General features: G+C 39.1%; 1 protein-coding gene across 2 annotated transcripts in view; it reads right to left on the reverse strand.

The window, feature by feature from the left end:
* LOC102232891 (parvalbumin-7-like) overlaps positions 1-15407 on the reverse strand; it is a 44613-nt gene that overhangs the window by 5723 nt on the left and 23483 nt on the right. The window contains exon 1 of one of the 2 annotated variants that reach the window (XM_023349008.1): positions 6322-6420. The exons of the other annotated variant lie outside the window; for it this stretch is intronic. The gene's annotated coding sequence lies outside the window, so the exon portion shown is untranslated. Of the gene's footprint in view, positions 1-6321; positions 6421-15407 lie in introns of those variants that run through there. 2 annotated transcript variants of the gene reach the window in all.

Genomic DNA, 15407 nt, shown 5'->3' on the forward strand with positions numbered 1-15407 from the left:
GACTATATGAAGTAGTTAATAGATTTTCTCCTCTGGTGTCAAACTGAGCTCCGGTGATGTACGAGCTTCTGCAGAGCCTTGGTGTTATCTACTTCAGTAACACCCTGCTGCACACAGATCAATAATGAACAGTGCTTAACTTGTGTGGGCCACACATCCAATCCTCTGTCACTGTAAAAGCCCCGTCTCCTTCCCTGACCTTTAGCACGAAGATATCCCGGGGGAAAACAAGCGATTCGAGACAAAACGAGGAGGAGAATATAGATTTATCGCAACGTGCTGCGAGCAGAACCGTACAACGTGAGTACATTAATCCAATTTGAAGCGATAATGTTTGTTATTCACTGACAATAAAAGCACGCGGACACGCTTGGCGGTCTCAGTAACCTCCACGGTTATCCAAACGTCACCGGATCACGAAAAATGTGGAAAACGTCATTACGGTATAAGGTTACACTACTCCTACATCCTAATAAATAAATAAAAATAAAATTCTGCTGATTTGTTTTGCCATCCTGCCCCAATGCAGCCACATCTGTATGAGATTTTTGCATCTCCATCATCAGTTTCAGCTCTACTATACGTAACCAAGTAAAACAATTGGGTACCTGTAAATATATTTGTAAATCTCGTTTTGCTTTTATTTCACCTACTGGTTGTAATTCTTGTTTTTGTTAGTGTGTGGTGCTGTTGTAACAGAGAGGCCTAAAAGTACCGGAAGTTTATAAAAAAACACAACTCTTGTTTACATACTCTGGCACTCTTTCTGGTAAAACGCAAGAGTAGGGCATTTTTGAGACTTTCTTTTAATATTTGAGGAGAAGACGACCTTATGGCCACGTGAGTGAAGAATCCAGATGTTCGGTAATTAATGTCTGAACTGTATTATTACGAAGCTGCAGTGATGTTGCCGACGTCATGTTTGTCTTCTTTTAGAGGCGCCACTGCCGTTTGTTACGATTAGTTTTTTTCTATTTCAGTTTTCTACGACGCTTTATTGCTACGTCTCTGTTTAGTGCTAATAGTGCTGCTAACACGACATTTGGTTAAAGTCGTTGCTAGTTAGGAGCTTTGTACTAGTATTATATGGACCGGCCACGTGACAAAAGACTATTTGTGCTCCATAACTTTAATATCTTTTATTTTGCAACTTTCTTTTTGAGAACAAAGAACCCCTTTTATTTGAAGTTCTGTGTTCTCTATTAATCTGGGCTTCGTTTAGTACTTTCTTTAGCAAGTGCAGGTGTGAGGGTTTTCTGCACAGTCATTTTAATGTTCTCATTTGTTTAGCTGCACCCTTTTTTTTTTTTATCTTGCAAGCTACACTTCATACATTATTTTTCCGCTCATTACTACTAAGCATCACCAAGAGGGTAACAATAAATTATTTCCAGTGCTCCCAGCACTGTTCAGACATGATTAGGTTGTAGCCTTTGCCTGAGGTCAGCACGGCCATTTGTACTTCATATTGTCTGATTAACAATCCATAATCCATAAAGTCTGCTGCTAACAGGTGACTGACTACACATTACACCCGCAACCAAAACCATAATAAGCTGGACGTTTGTGCACACTCACACCATCTGCTCCACCGAAACCATGCCACCCTGGTTGAATTAAATTTCTAATGGGAATCAATAATTTGCATCCTGAATAAAAGATATTCACTTTAAACAAAAAGTATTTTATTTTGCATTTGGTGAAAACAAACATAGTTGTTAATTTAACAAAAAAAGTCAAGTTGTCCACTTTTAATGTGGAAGTCTATCAGACAAAAGCGATTTAATCAAAATAGAATAGAATAGATTTCAACTTTATTGTCATTGCACTGTCACAAGTACAAGCAACGAGATGTAGTTTGCATCTATCCAGAAGTGCTCTACGAGATATAAATATTTATTTACAGATGTACAAGACTATGTATGTATGGACTATAAGGGGTTATAGCAAAGATATATAGATATTGTGTATAAATATAAATATGGGAGCTATATGCACAGATTATACAAAATGTCAGGTTACAGTGGAGTTTTCGGAATAACACACTAACGTCTACTTTATATATGGAGAACATCTATCAATATACATTAATGGTGGATAAAATATCATCCATGCTCTTCTCCAACTCTACTGGAGTTTCAGCTTTGCGCCCTTTGATGAAAATAGATGATTGTTTCCCTCTTGAGGATCTGACTGTCCGTAATGCTCTCAGTAGGTGTGGGAAACCTAACCGGTCCTGCGCAGCCACAGCTGTTCCAGTTGTATGAGTGGAACAGCTGCATGAGTGTGAACGTGTGTGTATTTATACTGAAGCACCAAGACGACTTGTGCCAAGGAGACTTAGAGAACAACTTGCCTCCATTTCAAGAAACTCGAGCTCTTCCATGCTTGAGCGTGGGTTCATTAAAGTGGCACGGATAAAGTAAGAGGTGTTAGGAGGGAGGTGACGCAGAGAAACATGATACTGCTGTGTAGGCAGAAAAGCAGGAATTAGATTTCACTGCAGAGGATTTTTGTTTTTGTTTCTGCTAATTGTGATGGTTCTGGCACAAACCCACTGAACTATGAGCATTGTTTCGTAGGATTGTGTGGCTCAGTAAGACTGAGATCAATGGCACTCAAAATGAAGCTTATATCCCAAACATTTAACGTCACACAAAGCTCTGGTCAATCCATCCCAAGGAAAAAAAAGACTATAACCCAACTAGAAGACCCACCAAGTCATTTCTGTCCACCTACACTAGAAAAGAGAGGTCAGGGGAGGACAATGATCAAACGGGCAACTATTAACCCGACCTTTATAAGACCGTGAAAAGCAGTTCTTTAAAACAACATAAATCAAGTATTTAAACCTTAAAAAAGTCACAGCTTGGTTCACCTTGTAATGTGTTCTCCTCAAACACGTCACGTGCAACCCGGGAATAAAACCTGACAGAAGCTGCAGAAGTCTTTGAACTAGCGTCCTTCAGAAGTACAACCCTAATCGTTGAAATCATTTAGATGGAGCCTTATTGATGTGTGAGAATGGTCCAGTCAAAGTCCAATCTTGAATCCGACTTAAATCTGTATTGGTTTGTTATAAGCCAATAAATCCATCATCAACACAAATCAAATCAAAATCACATTTTATAGTCGTCGTAGGGAAACTAGTCTTGGTCTCCAGAGCTGTTCCAATAACTGCCTTGGTATTGTGTCACACAACATAAACCAACGAATTTATCACATAGAAAGAAGCACACATGCATCCCATTAGAGAAGGGAACACCTTAAAAACAAAAAAACCCATAAAACCGTATCTAATGATGCTCTTCAAAATAGCCGGATAGAACAGCGACAAGATGTCTGGATTCACGCCGACCTTCCTAAATCTACATAAAAAATACAACCTTTGCTGTAGTCGAGGGCGCAGATAGTCAGTATAGTCATTCCAGCTGAAGAGGTGCTCTATAACAAAACCAAGATACCTTTAAGACTTGACTTGTTTTATTTCCTTATTGTGATTAAACAGTGAAGAATCTCGACCAGCAGGGGTCTCCAACATGCGGCTTCAGAGCCACATGGGTTAGCCAAAAATGCTAACGCATAGAGAAATGTTCTAACATATATAGGTAATATTAAACATGGTGGTGTAATGCTGTGGAAAAATAAGACACGTTCTTGAATAACTCTGCATGTATTAACGTTGCATATCGGGCACGAACTAAACGAAGGAGCATTTTACCGTCATGTATTTTTGCAACTTCACCGTAGTCATTCTTAGGCTCCCTACCTTTTCTCACTTACTTCTTGTCGGCGGCTCCACCTAGTGGCGTGGAGTGATATAACACCACGTAACACAACAGGTGGTATCAGCAGTTTTAAGGCGTTTCCATGCACTTATGTGTATATATAACATTTCCACAAAGAATGTCACCAATAGTAAAGTTAATATTCATTTTTCAGACTAATGTTTTGCAAATTTGTTTTTGCTTTTCCCTTTTTTTTTTTTTTTTTTTTTACAATTGTTTTCAAAGATGGAAATGTATTGCTTCCTTTTATGTAAATGTTTGATGCTATTCGTTGTTAAACATAAGAAAATCAAAATTGTTGAATTCAAAACAACAATTGAAACAATTTTCCAATAGCAGATTTTGCAAAAAAAGAAAAAAAAAAACAGAGAAAAATGTTTATAGCTTTTGTGGCTCTAAGCTAATTTTGTTTAGCTGAACCTAGGGAAAAAATGACATTTTTGCTTGAAAAGCTCACTGACGCCTGATCTAGACTGATAAATTGGAAAACAAGAACCACTTCAACAAACCATTCACAAAGTATATATATATACAGTACAGACCAAAAGTTTGGACACACCTTTTAATTCAATGAGTTTCCTTTATTTTCATGACTATTGACATTGTAGATTCACACTGAAGGCATCAAAACTATGAATAACACATGTGGAAATATGCACTAAACAAAAAAGTGTAAAATAACTGAAAATACCCCTTATATTCTAGTTTCTTCAAAGTAGCAACCTTTTGCTGTGATTACTGCTTTGCACACACTCTGCATTTTCTTGATGAGCTTCAAGAGGTCGTCACCTGAAATGGTTTTCACTTCATAGGTGCCCTGTCAGGTTAAGAAGTGGGATTTATTGCCTTGTAAATAGTCATGAAAATAAAGAAAACCCATTGAATTAGAAAGGTGTGTCCAAACTTTTGGTCTGTACTGTATATATTGTGCAAGAATGTAATCTGAACCGAGACTCATTTTTTTAAAACCAGCTCCCTTTCAGCGCGGGTTTTAGTTCCTATTGATTTAATTTCAAACAGGAAGACAAAAGCCTGTAGAGAAACAAACACCTTTGTGCATGCAGCTACGCGCTACTGCACAAAGAGAGAGTGGATGTGAGGGCCTTGCTGCGGAGGCCTGGGGATCATCTGGCTGTTATCACCGCTGTCCACTGTTTAATCCTCTAACAGGTACAGGACAGGATGGGAGGCTTCGCCAGCAACAGCAGTCAAGCACAGGAGGATGAGTGTCGAGAGGGGAAGCCGCGGACAGGTGCAAAAGTACTGACATGTTTTCAAATCATCCTCACCGCTTTACAGCTCGTTAATCTAATCACTGTTGGTTCTTACCTTCATTGGCTGTGTTGTCCTGTGTAAAGCTTTCAAGATTTTTCTAGCAAATAGATATAGAATTGCATAAAAGCAGATCCTAGAAACCAAAAAGAGAAACAAAAAACTATTGTTTTCAAGGTTTTCACATTGAGAGCACGTTTGTTTTACACGGGCATGAAGGACATTTTGAAAAGCAAATTTACTTTGGAAACGAAGTCACACTTATCCTGGCTTCGGCTTGCAACCAATGAAACATTGCTCTCTAAAGCTCGTTAAATGTGAATGGACTCTCTCCACAATGCATGCATGATACCTAATTTAAGCATGGGCCAACTTTATCAGCTCTTTTGTAAATATTACACAAGCATGCAGGAACCAGAACAGCCAGGGGTGCAAGTAAACAAAGAAAGAAACTGAGAAAATGACTAAATAAAGTTTTTATCACATCAATTAGCTTATTGGAATGGATTAGATTTAGGCAACAAACCCTTTTTATAAAGAAAACAACAATATCTATATTTTCCACAATTCCACATTTAAATGTGAATTAAAATGTAATGAAAGAAGTATACAGAATCACATTTGCATGAAATATTCCAAAACAAAAAATTCAGTTGATCTCATACCGAAAGCGTCACTAAAAACGGTATTTAAAGGCACAGGTGTTTCATTCGGATGCTGCTCTGCACATCGACTGAGACTGCATGTTGATCTGATCGTGAATATTTCAGGTTTAGTCTACCGTTGTTTATTGCACGCAAGTTACGATTTAATCGGTCCGCTTCATGTATTATTTTATCTAACTGAAGCCATCAACGGGAGACGCTTTTCCAGCCCTAAAAGGTGCGATTCAAATTTGTCCTTAGAACATTTCTAACTAGAAAAACATACCACGCCAACTTTTACTTTTTAGTACCACGAAGCAATTATTCTGCCGATACGCTCTCGCTGTATCTTAATCTGATCTGCTTTAATGAAGAAGGACGTGAAAGAGGCTAAATTGCCTTTTTGGACATTTCTCCAAACACTTTCATGTTAATCTCTTGCTGTACTTTCTTAAAACCACTTCAAAGTGTGAATATCAGCCTTGTGTTAGAGCAACCCGGTTTTCCCTAAAATGTCTTTTTTTGTTTGTTTTGTTAAAAATATATATATATATATATTAGCTGCTTCAGTAAACAGGATGAAACTCCACACCTAAATCATGCCCTTTGATTTTTACCTGGTTACTGGCTGATGGTGGGTTTTGGATGTGGGACGGGGGTTGGGTCGGTGCAGCAGGGGTGTCCAGTGAAAGATCAGAGGCTCTGCTCTTTGTGTTTTATACACGTCCTCTACAACTATTTTTGGGAGGAAAAATGGGCTCCCATTCGCGATGTTCCACCGCCGTATCGCTTTCCAGCTCGGCTCATGCTAATCAAACATTACTATTAATAATCGTCCATCTCCACCCCCGTCCTTCCAGACAGACGGACCACTCCACTTGGTTTTCTCCTCCTCATTTTCTCCCACCGCCTCCCACCCGGGGGACCTTGCTTTGTCCTCTGTTCCGCCTCGCCTCTGATCTCTTCTTCTTGTCTGCTCCGCTCTCTCTTAAACTTTTAATTTTCACTTTTAATTTCCATCAAACGCTTGTTCCTTTAAGGCACTTGGTAACATCAGTGAATAATTACAAGACCTTGCTCCATCTTTCTTCTTCTTCTTTTTGTAAGGCCCCCTCCAACTCGAACTGTAAGAATGAAGAGATGCGTCTTAAAGTGAACTCGAGCTTTGAAGTGCAACCATTGAAGGTTTCTGGAACTAAATCTGATGTGGTGAAAGATGTTTAAGATTGCTTGCAAAGATCCAACCTTGTCTCGTAAAGAAAAGACAAAGTATGACATTACTTTGCCAGTCTGCCATCTAGTCATAGATTCTCACATTATAATAACCTTATATTATTATAATATAAGGTTATATTATAACCTTATGGTACAAGATAGGAGTAAAATAAAAATTATTCCTACGAAAGTATAAAATATATTCACAATAAGTACATTTATTTCCAGTTAAAGTTGTTGTTTTTTGGGGAGTTTTTTTACATCATATGATTGTTGCTATTCAAACGTATATATTAAATATCTACATTTTGGAATAATAACTTTCCCCAGCTGAACAGAAACGAAACATTTTTTCCTGAAAAATTAAACATTTCCTATTTTACAAACACTAGAAAATTTCAGACTAATATTAAATTTGTGGGGTTTTTCTTGCAACTTTTTGACTTTCGTCCAGAGAATTTGGAGACCAGCTCAACACCTTAAACTGGTTTCTGTTTAAACTGGTTAGTTTAAGGTTAATTACTTAAGTTACTTAATTTAATTGTTGAGTAACTTGTAACAATTAAGTTACCAGTTTCTTTCTTGTAACTTCGTTGTACTGTAGTTACAAGTAAGTTGACTTTTCTGCAGCTGATTGAAAAGTGTAATAACTTCTTTCAGCCAGCTGACCAGGAGTGCTTATCAACAGGTGGGGGAAGGGCGAACAAAATGTACCGAGTGCTACTTCCTTCTTCACGAAATGTAAAATGAATTAAAAAAATGGCATGGCATCAGATTGTAGCTGGATTTTTCTTTTGGTTTTGGTAAAAGACCATGAGTCATTTGTCCTGCTAGCGCTACACTAGCGCGTTTTTTTTGTTTGTTATTTTTTTGGTTGTATTTACCCAAAATGCCCTGGATGAAAAGTAGTCCGCTTCCTGCTTTTGGAGCATGTTCCAGTCCGCTTGGCATCCAAATATTAATTAGAACAGGGCTCTAAATTTCTAAGTGGACCGTCCACATCAGTGTTTGATTGCACATGCACACCTCCCCAAACCAACTGGACTGACTAGGCAAACAAACTAGAGTTTGATTAAAGTGGACTAAACACACTAAACAGTGTGAATGCACTATTATTCCTGCTTACGGTCCTCTGTTAATGCAATACAAGGGTCCCACTTGGCCACTTGACTGATGCACACCAGACCGAAACTGAAGTCTGTATAACTTGCAACTTCGTTTGGTCCGAAACGAATCTGCGTCAGCTAGTTTAGGCTCAGTTTGGAGTTGAGCTTTAAGTAATTTTCTTTTCTTGAACACTTTAGACTTTTGAGAAATGATCTCTAACAATAACGGCCTCGGAATATTTTGGCAACAAAAATGCACCTCCAAAACTTGAATGATTGATTGTTCTGGATTAGCAGCTCTTTGACCCAAAAAACATAAAATAAAGTAATCAATGCTTTCCTTGGCTTTTTCCTTAAGTAAGAGTAAAACTCCTTATATAGAGAATAAAATCTATCGAGGATTCCTACTTGCCCAAAATGTGCCAGTATTTTCTCTTCCAACTCTCTCCCACTGGAGTCAAGAGGCAAAGAAGTGGAGAAAAAAAAGTTTTGGGGAAGACAAAGGTGGATGATAAAAGAAAGAAGATAAAATAGTGATGATAAAGGGGAGAGCAAGACATACCTGTGAAGTCAGCAAAAAAAGAAAGGGAGGAAGAGAAGGATGGAGCCGATCTGGGCACGGATAATGCGAAAGAAAACTACACTCAAGAAGTGGTGGCAGTAATCTTTACCTCACGTCCATCCAGTTGCAAAACTCTTGACACCATGATTTAAATAACGATCTCAGTTGTCCCACCGCCAGAAATCACTGGCCTGTCTCCACATTGTTGTCGCTTGGTTTATTAGTCCTAACCCGTCAATATATTTCTTTAGAGATTGGAGAGTTCATGTGGAGATGTGTCTCCGAAGTGACTGGAATACAAATGTGGAACAGAATCCACTTCAAACATGATTCATCTGTAGTCGATTGCTCCTGGGCAGCTCTCCACGCTGATGCAAACCGTCTCCAGATCGGTGGCGAATCTTTGAACGAGAGCATTTGAATCTATCATCGGAGGTGCTTTGTGAGATTTAACGACGTCGCAATGCATTAAAGCAAGTTACATAATTCTAAACTTTAGCGAGGTTAAGGAATGCATACAGTATACGCAAACTTCCGGTCACAGTGTTTCTCCTCTTTGTCTCATTTTGGTCGCGTACATTTCTTACTTCTAACTTTCCTTCCAGAACCGGGATTTAAGCAAACATTCGGTTCCACGTCACATAACTCGGGACAAAGGAAAATTACTCTTTGGCTCAACCGGAAAGATAAAAGTCGAGGTTGGAGCAGAATTCCTTGGAGGAAATAAGAGAGCGATGCTGATAAGACAAGGTGTGGAGACAGATGAGATGGGGTCCTTTGAACTCGAGTGCAGGTAAGCCAACATCCCGCAGACGCACCGCGAAGCTCGTCGACTACCAAGAAGCAGAGATAAAAATAGCAAGATTTCTTCCTTATCTCCAAGTTTTCTGCTTAATACAATAATTTTATTCATAAAAGTCTACAGTAAAAAAGAAAGTCTTTTATAAAGATGGTTTCACACTATAGGGTTTAAATTGGTAGCATTTGGTGAAAAAAAAATGAAGTGACAGATAAGACAAAAAATGTTTTAAGCTAAGAGCGTAATTACTGCTGCTTGTATCTGTGGTGTTGCATTTCCATCAAATTTTAAAAAAAAAAGATTCATAGTGCTGCTGTGGGGCATGCTGTGGTGGAGCAGGGGGTTAGCACGCCCCACATTTGGAGGCCTTAGACCCGCGGACGTCGCGGGTTCGACTCCCAGTTCCGACGACCTTTGCCGCATGTCCTCCTTCAAAAATGGCGCCGGCTCAGCTGGCTGCCTGCAGACGCAGCTACTGTCGTGTGTGTGTTAAAAATTCTTGCTGTAATTGCGAAATAATTTCCCTGCTGGGATGAATAAAGTAATTCTTCTTCTTCTTCTTAGTGCTCAAAAGATTACTGAATTAGTGATTCGTACATCAAACCTTCTGTAAAAACGACAAAATTTTCATTTGACATTTACAGTATGTACTTGCATTAAGGTTCAACTTAAATGAGATTCTGTTGAAAAGTCAACACAAAAGGACAATGCTTAAAGTCCTCCAAAAAGTTTTTTCCAGACTCATCCTGCTGTCATTCACGGCTTTGTAATGCATTGTGGGAAAAAAAAAAATAAAATTGGCTGAGCATGTTAATACTAACGCTCCCTTGAAAAATCTATTTAAATAATGAGTTAATGATGCAATTTGACCTTTGGGCATTTTTGTGCAGCACAACTTTCATCAGTAACTCCATCTTTGTTTACAAAATAGAAAAAAAGATGCAAGTATATTAATAGGCTCTCAAATCCTTCTGGATGGTTAAAAGATTTATTATTCTCCACTCACTTGGTCTCACTTTTGCTGGATGGAAATCATGAAATCCATCGCAGGAGGCCAGTAAACCGATTTACCCTCATCATCCAATTAGATCGAAGCTAACAACACATTTAAATCTGAACTCCCTGTCAAATTAACCAATAGAATTGATTCATGGATTGGGCGACATGCTGCGTTGAAACTGGGCACCTGCCTAATTTGGTGCTGGTCCTCCATTTTCTACCAGCTAATGCTGCTGTGTCTGACACAAATCAAAATCCTACAGCAAGGATGTCGGATCAAATTGTTTGTCCAAAGAATTTCACCGACAGTCAAATTTACCTTAAACCAGGGGTCCCCAAACTTTCTCCTGTGAGGGCCACATAACTTGTCCCTTCTCTGATGGGGGGCCGGGGTCAGTTTGTAACAGAAAAAGTGTGACGATTGTAAGAGTGCTAAACATAAAAATGTATTGTTTTTCAGAAAGCACAATCAAATAACCTTTTCTGGATTCTTCAGAGAACAAAAGTTAGGACATAACACTATTTATGAAATAAATAATAACCAAATAGCACTGGGTTCTCCACATAAAAAAAAAGGGTTAGGGCCAATTATATGCAGGTATAAAATAGTTACTAACTAGTAGTTAATAATAAATAAAGTTCATTACTAAGGAACATTTATTTTATTGCAAAAGTCCAACTTATCAAATAAGTTGGACTTATCTGGTATTAACTTATCTGGTATTGTTCAGGGGGCCGGACCAAATGTGGAGGCGGGCCGCATCTGGCCCGCGGGCCGTAGTTTGGGGACCACTGCTTTAAACTGATTCCTGTCGTTCTCAAACTGTTTCGGAACAATTTTTTTCTCTAGTTTTGGAGATTTTCTTACCCAACTGCCCAAATCAAACTCTCAAATCCTCATCTCTATTTTCATTTCTTCCAACACTTTAGAATCAAAGATTAATTTATTCCATAAATAATCAAGTTATTTACTTCACCTGACAGAGGTCCCAATATAACAAATGTAAATATTTATCCTGCTGCTTTTACAGCTTGATTAAGACGAATTTAACTTCCACATAAAGCAGTGGTTCCCAAAGTGCGGGGCGCGCCCCCTAGTTGGGGCGCAGTGCCATTGCAGGGGGGGAAGAGGTATGGATGAATGAAAAAAAAAAACAGTTACACAAACGTGTTTCACTGTAAAGATGGTTTGTAGTGTTTTGGGGGAGATTTTATTGTAATCCATGGGGGGGGGCAGAAAATCTTTGAGAACCACTGGCATAAAGGAAGAGTAAGGCGTTGAGGATTAGCTGCAATCTGCAATTGTCCCACTAGGTGTCACTAAAAAACCTTTTCATTGAATAGTGTCCGTTTCAGGCGCTATTAAGGAACGCTTTTATTTACATTTTTTTAGTCTTACGCAGAAAAGGCAGTATTTAATATGCACTGCTGATCAGAAAATGCCTCAAGATAAATGAAGGGAGAGGAATGAGTAAGAGGTAAAAGCGCCTGGTGGCAAAGAAAATAAATTAAGTATAAAGACGGCACGGGTTCAGGTTGACTCACATACGTTTGTGAAAGAGAGAACGGAGAGAAGAGTTCAAACGCCCGGTTTCCTTTGTCCTTGATGCCACTCTTGCATTACCCTGAGTCAGCACAATTTTCCTACCGTCCTTCTCACACTTGGAGGGCACAGAGTGGAAAGAGGGAGTTTATTCAGAACGATGAGAGAAACGTGAATGTAATGGAGAGATAAATCAAGGAGAGAATGGAAATGTTATAGGAAGAGATAGAAGCAGAGGAAGAATGTCACATTTAAACAACACAGCAAAAGAAATGACTTCCTAGACGATGTGAGATTCTGTCCGACGTCATTTCCTTTTAGTTTTTGTTTGTGCCTTCTTAATAATTGCTCTTTCAGACAAAACAGTAATCATGTTCATGAACATTTCCCTCCTGTTTCATCAAACCCTCGTTCATCTGGTACATTTTCATGCAAAGCAACGCATCTCCCGGCCATTGCTTTGCACAAACTGGAAATATCAGGCTACTGAGAGTTCAGCGGCACCAGGAGACTCTGAGTTCTGAAAGAACGATTGACGTGCCTTTGCAGCGCGGAACGGGCTGATGTTCTGATAGGGGAACAAGACGAGGCAGAAGAAAACATGTAGACGGGATCAGGGTGGAGGCTGCATCAGAGGGAGAAGGATATTGATTACTGTGTCGGCCCCGTGATCTGAACAGTGCGGAAGACATGAGCTGCCCAAGCAACTGAGTTGTCAAGGTTCCTCCATCAGCTGCATCTGGACGCCTTTTATCTGTTCAGAGCCGTCAGAGTGGAAGAAACGTTTTTAGAGCTATATTTTTTTAAAACTTATTTTGTTTGTTTGCCTTCTAATCACATCTAAAGTTATACATTTACTCCTCTGTCTAATAATAAGAGTGTAGAAACTATGTTTTGATTATTTTAGTCCTCATTTGCTCTGAGATATAATCACAGGCCCCACAGGGGCCTACATAGAAAACTACAAATTCATTTTTTAAAAATTTTTTGTTGGTTCATTATAGAGTTTTTGAGCCGTCTATCATATATCCTATCAACAGTATATAGTGTTTATCTTTGTCTTTTTTGTTTTGAGAACCAGAAAGATCTTGTGGTGGTTTACAGGACCGAGGCAAAATCCTCAAATTGATTTTTGACATTTAAAAATGTCTGGTCTCACAGATGTTAATATATATATATTTTTTTATCGTTGAATAAAGGATGGCTGATCAGAGTCTACAAACAGGTATGATGGGAGGAAGGTGAGAAGAGAAACGTGCACGTATGTGTATGTTGCAGAAGAGTGTTTGAAAATTTTATCCATCTTTATTTCTGTAACAAACGAATCTGATCTGCATTCTCTTTTTTTGTTGTAATTTTATCTTGATATATGACGTGCTATAAAAATACATTTGCCTCGACTTTTCTAGTGCAAAATTGATCTGCGATGAGTTAGTTTACTCAGCCTGGAAAGCGGCCATAAAAACCCAAACAGCAGAGAACCAAAAACAGATCCTGAACTCCAGAACAGAGCGTGAACAGACCGAGAAGCATTCCCCCCAGTGAGCGCCGAGGGGAGCGACGGCGTGTTAAATTCAGCTTCAGGAAGGGAGTGATTGTGTGATTCCCACAGTATCCATTGCCTTGGCTGGAAGAATGGTGTGAACTCAGACAACAGGTGTCTGGGCATATTTGAGAGTGACTCGAGGAGCTATATGAGATCCAGCACCCAGAAATGACTGTGAATGTCATAATGTAGCGTATGCAGACCAAAGCGAGGAGATATAAAAGTTGATTTTTTAATTTTTTTAAAAATCTTTTATGATTGACCCATCACTGGAAAATGCTTTAAATGACCAAGAATGGCATGAAAACCAAAGATTTAAAGCATAACCCAGAACAAACATTTAACAAGAGGAAGAGCATGAATATTGTTTGTTGTCCAAGAAAACTTTAGATTAAAGGAGAGAAAAAAACAAAAGGAGGAAAACAACAACAGCTTCTTAAGGAAATCTACTATTGATAACAGACCCCAGAGTGTAATTGTGGTCAGTGGCATCTGTATACATGGTATACAGTTTCTGCTACATGTAACCTAATCTCTGGCAAAGTCACTGTCGGCTAATTTTACCTGCCGTAGTTAATCTGAGTTTTGGGAATGGACTCCAGTTAGACGGTTTTGTTTTACGTTTGCGACCAGGCAAGAAAACAGAAGTTATCTGTAATAGTTTTTAGATTGAAACCAATCCAACTTAAGCCAAGCTGCTACCACGAAATATCAGTGGTCATTTTCAGCTTCTTCCCAGTAATTGGTAGAGGTCGTGAATATTAATATATTTTGCATTTATTCAACAGATTTGTTTGCCAACTTTGGAAGACATTATAGAAGGAGTCATGTTTACGGTTTGCAACAAGCCACGGAGGGGACACACGGCTAGCACTACGCCACTGGTGAAACATGATGCTGGCCCATTATTCTGTGGAGAGGCTTTCCGTTGGCAGGGAACGGAAACTCATCTCAGAGTTGATGAGAAGATAAATGGAGCTAAATGCGTGGCAATCTTGGTTAAAATCTGCTGGAATCTGCAGAAGGAATGGGGATTAGTGCAGAGGTTCACCTTTCTTAAACTCAGTCGGAGCTAAAATGGGACAATTTAGATCGACGCATATTCATGTAGTTTGAACGGTCCAGTTGATGCAGTTTGCCATTTTTGAAAAAGAAACAAGCAGAAATGTTAGTCAGTGGAAGCATGCCACCCGGAGATCTTCAAACTATTCACTCTGGCGGCTGAATCAAAATAACTCACTTTTCTGATTTCTACTCGGAAACAGTTTGAAAATTATGCCTCACTCTCCCTACGCTTTAAACTTTTATTGGTTTATCTCAGGAACGCTGATGAAATAAATTGAAGCTTGTTGTTGTAGTGCGGCCAAAGGGGAAAAAGTCCAAGGGGCTTTAACACTGGAAGGCACTGTGACTGCTCTGCTGACTCTGGCAGAGGTAAACACCTGGACTGGTTCTCCTCAGGGTCCGCTGCCTTATATGTCAAACTGTTTCCCTGCCTGATTTAAATGACAGGGTGGATAACAGGCTTGATGACAAAGAGAGTTTGCACAGCCATTGGAAGTGTGCTGGATGAGCGACACATCTAAAACATGAAGGACAGCGGGTCCAGGATGGTTGGATCTGCCTTTTCTGTTGCATAAAAGTAACAGGATCGCTTTAAAAGGCAAACCCATGTTCATTTCTTGCTTTTTGTTCAACTACATGTATATTGGTAGCATAATTTAGCTAAATTCTGGACATTGTAAAAACATCAGTGCTAAAATAAAGGCATTAATATACTAAAAAACACTGCGTCACCCTTTTAGCTCTCTCATTTTGTCCATTTCTGTCTTCATTTGCAAAACCAGTGCGTCTCCCAAAGAGTCACTTATATTGCATGTGAATAATAAATCTTTCAGTGCTCACCCACACCGCAATGGAAATGTTTATGCAT

Source organism: Xiphophorus maculatus, chromosome 16 (genome assembly GCF_002775205.1).
Source record: "Xiphophorus maculatus strain JP 163 A chromosome 16, X_maculatus-5.0-male, whole genome shotgun sequence".
Classification (NCBI taxonomy): domain Eukaryota; kingdom Metazoa; phylum Chordata; class Actinopteri; order Cyprinodontiformes; family Poeciliidae; genus Xiphophorus; species Xiphophorus maculatus.